Source organism: Sturnira hondurensis, unplaced genomic scaffold, assembly GCF_014824575.4.
Source record: "Sturnira hondurensis isolate 20B ecotype Veracruz unplaced genomic scaffold, ASM1482457v3 Scaffold0018728, whole genome shotgun sequence".
Taxonomy (NCBI): domain Eukaryota; kingdom Metazoa; phylum Chordata; class Mammalia; order Chiroptera; family Phyllostomidae; genus Sturnira; species Sturnira hondurensis.
In genome coordinates, this window is record NW_028091359.1 from 11,128,097 (window position 1) to 11,134,165 (window position 6,069).

The following is a 6,069-nucleotide window of genomic DNA, read 5'->3' on the forward strand; positions in this document are numbered from 1 at the left end:
GGGTTCAACGGAGACCAGAGTTACTGATTTAATGGCCTACTGACATGTGAGAATTACATTATGTTTCCAAAGAGTTGTTTTGAACTTTGGGGGAAAAAATTCACGTTAGCTTATATGTCAGTTACAAGGACTTAACTGTCTTGAAGCAGAGCACATAATTTATCAAGACATGTGGAAAGTACCACCAGAGTTAACCTTAAATGTATGGCTATCATGTACCCAGTTGACCTGGCCTCTCCCCAGCCTCCCAAAAGAAAGAAGACTGTACTTGTAAATATTTTCATGTACAATATTTACATTTAGATCAGAAAGAAACAAATGGGCAACTTGGACCCAAATGTCTACAATATGCGGGCAGATGTCAGCTTATGGGGTCACTTGAATGGCATTTTATGGCCAAGGACACACGATTCAGCCTGTTTCAGTCCGTTTGAGCAGCATGTCATTTCCATCACTCTTTGCTCTTGGGCATATGGTGGGATGTCATTAACCCGGGAGACCGACAGAACCATGAAAGTGGAACCATATGTGTTGTAGCAAGAAAAAAATTATTTTCCTCACTATCCCCTAGCCAGTAGAAACGCACAATATCTGCCAATGGTGCCTTTAGAGATGAAATGCCGTGTTCACGTGAGGTTGCGTGGACTCTAATTAACGCAGCATTGGAGGCTCAGACTCAGCCCTGGGTGGGTCAGGGGTGGACCTTCTGAGTTAGAACCACAGAACTCAGAGGTGAACTATTAGGGCAGATGGACCAAAGAGCCCAGGTGCCTCTTTCATCAGCATGTTTAACTAACACACGGCAACGAAGGAAAAGCTCTCGGTCTGTCATTACAGGGGTCATATCTGCCAGGACCTTAGGTACTTGACACCATCTGGAGCCTCTCCCAGCTACTATGAAGCAGGGCTGCCTTAGCTGAGTGGACTTTGAATAGGCTGGTGAATGGGGCACGTTATTCTTTTGCCATTTAGTTTTATACAGGCTTCCATTTCCAAATGAATCTACAAAGTTACCGTGGTGTGATAAATTCTTCTGTCGTTACTCTCAACGCTATTTGTCCTAAGTTCCACAGACTGCTTTGTTTAACTAAAGTATGTTTTCTCGAGAAGGCCTTAAACGTTTGTTTCCTTTTAAAATACATGGTACTCTGTAAGCTTCGGGAATGACAACTTGTATTTGTGAAGACATCAGGTCCTCTCTAGAAAGGTGAACAGGTCTCTCCAGGTGGCCAGACTTCTCTAGCTTGTCATATGTTATTTCAGTGTTTGGTGATCAAGTCAGATGCATGTCACATAAATACAGAGATGGCTGATTGTTCCAAGTGGTTTGAACAGTGTCCTTCAAGCGAAGGTGAAGTAATTTAAACACATCTATATTGATTCCTTGTCTAGATTTTTCCCACAGGTTTTCCTAATGTATTTATGACAGTAAGTGCCTTTTCTCTAGACAGAAGCTATCGGGGATGCAAAGGCCAAATTCAGAATGAGTTTGGAAGTAATTATTAGGGGTCTTTCTGCAAATACCATTTTTCCTAGTTATTTCATGTTCCACACGCTGCATTCACAGACTCTCCCTCCATACAAAGACTATTCGCTGTGTGGTTTGCAAACTTACGAAATGCATCGCAAAGCAGCTTTATGGGATATGTGTTTATATAGGTTCTGTTTTATCTCCTTTGTTATCAAATGGTGCAGAGCATCATAAATAAGGCAAGAGAGCCTTTATACACACTATATATTTCGAACACTGACTTTACCTTCTTTTGAAAATAAGTCCTGTGTATAATCCTAAACCACTTTTGTTAAATTTCAAATGATCATGGTAATTCCATTTCCACTCATTTAAAAGCACCAAGCCTAGACACAAAGGAAAACATATTCTATGATTCCAATTACATAAAATGCCCCCAAAACAAACACATAGATACAGAAAGTAGATTTGTAATGGCCTAGGGCTGGGGTGGAGTTAGAGAGGGACTCTAAACCAACACCAGCTTTCTTTCTAGGGGTATAAAAATGTTCTAAAATCAGATAGATGGTGGGGATGGTTATATAACTCAGTGAACATACTAAAATTTATTGAACTGTACACATAAAACAGGTGAATTTAGAGGATGTAAGTTATATCTCAATAATACCGTATCGTTTCACTCATAGGTGAAACCTAAATAAACAAAATAAATAAACAGGCAGGTTCTCTTACATCAACCGCCTAAGAGTCACGCTGTAAGAAACACAACTTCTCTTTTTCTTCTCCACCATCTGCCTAGCAGCCGCAAAGCAGCAACCATTTGGGAGTACATCTCCACCCGCGTTGGCCAGGCTGGTGTCCAGATTGGCAATGCCTGCTGGGAGCTCTCCTGCCTGGAACATGGCCTCCAGCCCGATGGCCAGATGCCAAGTAACAAGGACACTGAGGGGGGAGATGACTCCTTCAACACCTTCTTCAATGAGACAGGCACTGGCAAGCATGTGCCCAGGGCAGTGTTTGTAGACCTGGAACCCACAGTCATTGGTGAAGAGCTCACTGGTACCTACCGCCAGCTCATCCACCCTGAGCAGCTGATCACAGGCAAGGAAGATGCTGCCAGTAACTATGCCCATGGACACTGCACCATTGGCAAGGAGAACACTGACCTCGTCCTGGACCAAACTCGGAAACTGGCTGACCAGTGCACAGGTCTTCAGGGCTTTTTGGTTTTCCACAGCTTTGGTGGGGGAACTGGTTCCGGTTCACCTCCCCACTGACGCAGCATCTCTCTGTCAATTATGGCAAGAAGTCCAAGCTGTAGTTCTCCATTCACCCAGCCCCCCAGGTTTCCACAGCTGTAGTGGAGCCCTACAACTCCATCCTCAGCACCCACACCACCCTGGAACACTCTGATTGTGCCTTCATGGTTGACAATGAGGCCATCTATGACATCTGTTGTGGAAACCTCGATATCAAGGACCCAACATATACTAACCTGAATAGGTTGAGAGGCTAAATTGTGTCCTCCATCACAGCTTCCCTCAGGCTTAATGGAGCCCTGAATGTTGGCCTGACCAAATTCCAGACCAGCCTGGTGCCCTATCCCCGCATCCTTTTCCCTCTGGCCACATACTCCCCTGTCATCTCTACTGAGAAAGCCTACCATGAGCAGCTTTCTGTAACAGAGACCACTAATGCTTGCTTTGAGCCAGCAAACCAGATGGTGAAGTGTGACCCTCGCCATGGTAAATACATGGCTTGCTGCCTGTTGTACCATGGTGATGCAGTTCCCAAAGATGTCAATGCTGCCACTGCCACCATCAAGACCAAGCGTACCATCCAATTTGTGGACTGGTGCCCCATTGGCTTCAAAGTTGGCATGAATTACCAGCCTCCCACTGTGGTGCCTGGTGGAGACCTGGCCAAAGCACAGCGAGCCGTGTGCATGCTGAGCAACACCACAGCTACTGCTGAGGCCTGAGCTCGCCTGGACCAGAAGTTTGACCTGATGTACACCAAGTGTGCCTTTGTCCACCAGTACGTGGCTGAGGGAATGGAGAAAGGAGAATTTTCTGAGGCCTGTGAGGACATGGCTGCCCTAGAGAAGGATTATGAGGAGGTTGGTGTACATTCTGTTGAAGGAGAGGGTGAGGAAAAAGGAGAGGAATACTAAAGTTAAAATGTCACAACGGTACTGCTTTTACAGGGAAGCTTATTCTGCTTTAAACATTGAAAAGTTGTGGTCTGATCAGTTAATTTGTATGTAGCAGGGTATACTCATATATAATTACTGGCCTGTGCTTTAAAACATGACGCTTTGTTACGGACCCAACCAGTTCATTTCTCTGATAGGTTTGAATAAATTATTCCTCATCTTAAGTGGAAATAAATAAGTAAACAAAAAACCAAAACTGAAACAGACTCATAGATACAGAGAACAAATTGATAGTTGCCAGACGGGAGGAGCGCTGGGGGACTAGGTAGAGAAGGTGAAGGGATTAAGATGTTCAAATTGGCAGTTACAGAACCATCGCAGGGACGTAAAGTGCAGCGTAAGGAATGGAGTCGATGACACTGTCATGACTCTGTACGGGGCCAGGTGGGTCCTGACTTACGGGTCACTTTGTAAATTTCACAAATGTCTGATCACCGTGCCGTACACCTGAAACTAATGTAATACTGAATGTCAACTTTCATTGAAACATTAAAAAATAATACAAAATTATATCTCAATGAAGCTGTCAAAAAATGGAAAAGGCTAAAAGCAAGTCGTAAATTTGAACTTTTTTTTCCTTCACAAAACGTAGTAGACTTTATATGTTTTTTCATTATTGACTAATTTACACAATCTACTTTAAGAATATTTTAAAATGTCATATTCTCTGGGATTGGACTCATTGTTCATTGTGTTTACATAAATAAATAAATAAAGAACCCATCTGTATCAGTGTACCAGCTGACATTGTTGTGAGAGGCTGTATCCGGCTTCAGTGAATTTTTTTCAAGACTTTCAAAGAGTTTGCCCATTTCATAATGGGTGATTGACCGGTGCGCCTGCCTACACCATGCTGAGTGTTCAGCCGTTTTTGACCAAACACAGCACGACCCCCATGCCCCGCCTCCCTAGTCACCCGATCTTGCCCCAAGCAACATTTTTTGTTTCCCTGGATGAAAAAAATCCTCAAAGGGAAATCTTGGCCCGTGTGGAAAAGGCGAAACAAAAAAACAGCAGAAGCACTAAAAGGCATCAAAATCAATAAGTTCAAAAACTGTTTTGAGCAGTGGAAAAAAATGCCTCAATAGGTGTATTACATCAAATGGAGAGCACTTTGAAGGGGACTGAATTTAAACATGTAAGAATAAACACACAATTCCATGTTTTGGGGGGGTCCCACTCATATATATGCTGGAATGCCATTTGCAAATTTGCCCCCTTTACACAAACCATGATATCAGCTCTCTGACAGCACCGCAGATCTAATAATACTGAACATGCATCCTTCACAGACTATCTTTACCCCTCTGGGTGTTTGTTGTTTTTGCGACTCGACGGGGACCAGATCAGTTAGAGACTCAGTAAGACCTCCACGGCAGCTGCCCAGCGGCCCCCAACGAAGGTGTGAGTATCAACAGCCTGGACTCGAGGCTGTTGGGGGAGGCACCTAATTAATAGTGACGAGAAATTACTGGCTCCGCAACCTCTGTAGGTGTTCCTGAACCACACATACCGATGCGGGTTTGTTTTTGTTTGCATTATTGAGTAAACTCTAGAAACTCAGTAGATTTACAGTCTTTCCTCCCTTGCTTCTGCAGGACCTGGAGGCCTAGTTCTGCTAGAAAGGATGTTACCAGTGTCTCCTGAAATAAACTGCTTCTGAGGTTCTGGGGTGGGGACCCTGTCTTGCCCATTGTACATGTTCTTTCACCTTTTTCGCTTGAGCTCATAGTATATTCTAGCCCTCCTTCGCTCATGTTCTCGTATTCATACCTGACCAATGTCTTACCAATGACACCTACGGGTCCCACAGGTGGCAGTAAAGCTGTGTCCCACCTTAGATCCTACATGCAGACCACCAATGGTTGATCACCTGGGTGTGCCGTGCCGTGATCTCCTTTGCCTGGTTTAGAAACCACAGTTCACAAAGCATTAGGAGGTCTGCAGAATCCACCAGAGTCCACGAGTGGACTTCCTCGGTGGGAGTGGGAGGGAAGATGGGCAGGGCTGTGGTTTTCCTTATCCCTTCCCCCATTCAATCCCAAGGTTCTAAGCTTCTACATAAAATTTTCTTTGACAAAAGTTTTATGTCCAAAAAAAGCATTTAAGAAATATTTTTCTGATGCTAGAAACTTTTTGCCCTTGCTGTGTGACAAGAGGTTGGATACAAAACAAATAAGAACCTCAACAGAAATGGACACATAAATTTGCTGAGAATCCAGCAAATCCTACATCTTATAATTTGATAGCAATCACTACAATATCTGAAGATTTCCAAAGGAAAAGAACCTAATTGTAATCAGAAGAAGTTTATTTAATATGTTTATATGTTTAATTGAGACCAGGAAGAAACATGTATAAATGAGCTTTATAAGAATCAATC

At 43.5% G+C, this 6,069-nt stretch overlaps 1 pseudogene; it reads left to right on the top strand.

Annotated features, from left to right (window-relative positions):
• Positions 1-2,328: 2,328 nt before the first annotated feature.
• LOC119003670 (tubulin alpha-1A chain-like) lies at positions 2,329-3,828 on the top strand (annotated as a pseudogene).
• The last annotated feature ends 2,241 nt before the right edge of the window (positions 3,829-6,069 follow it).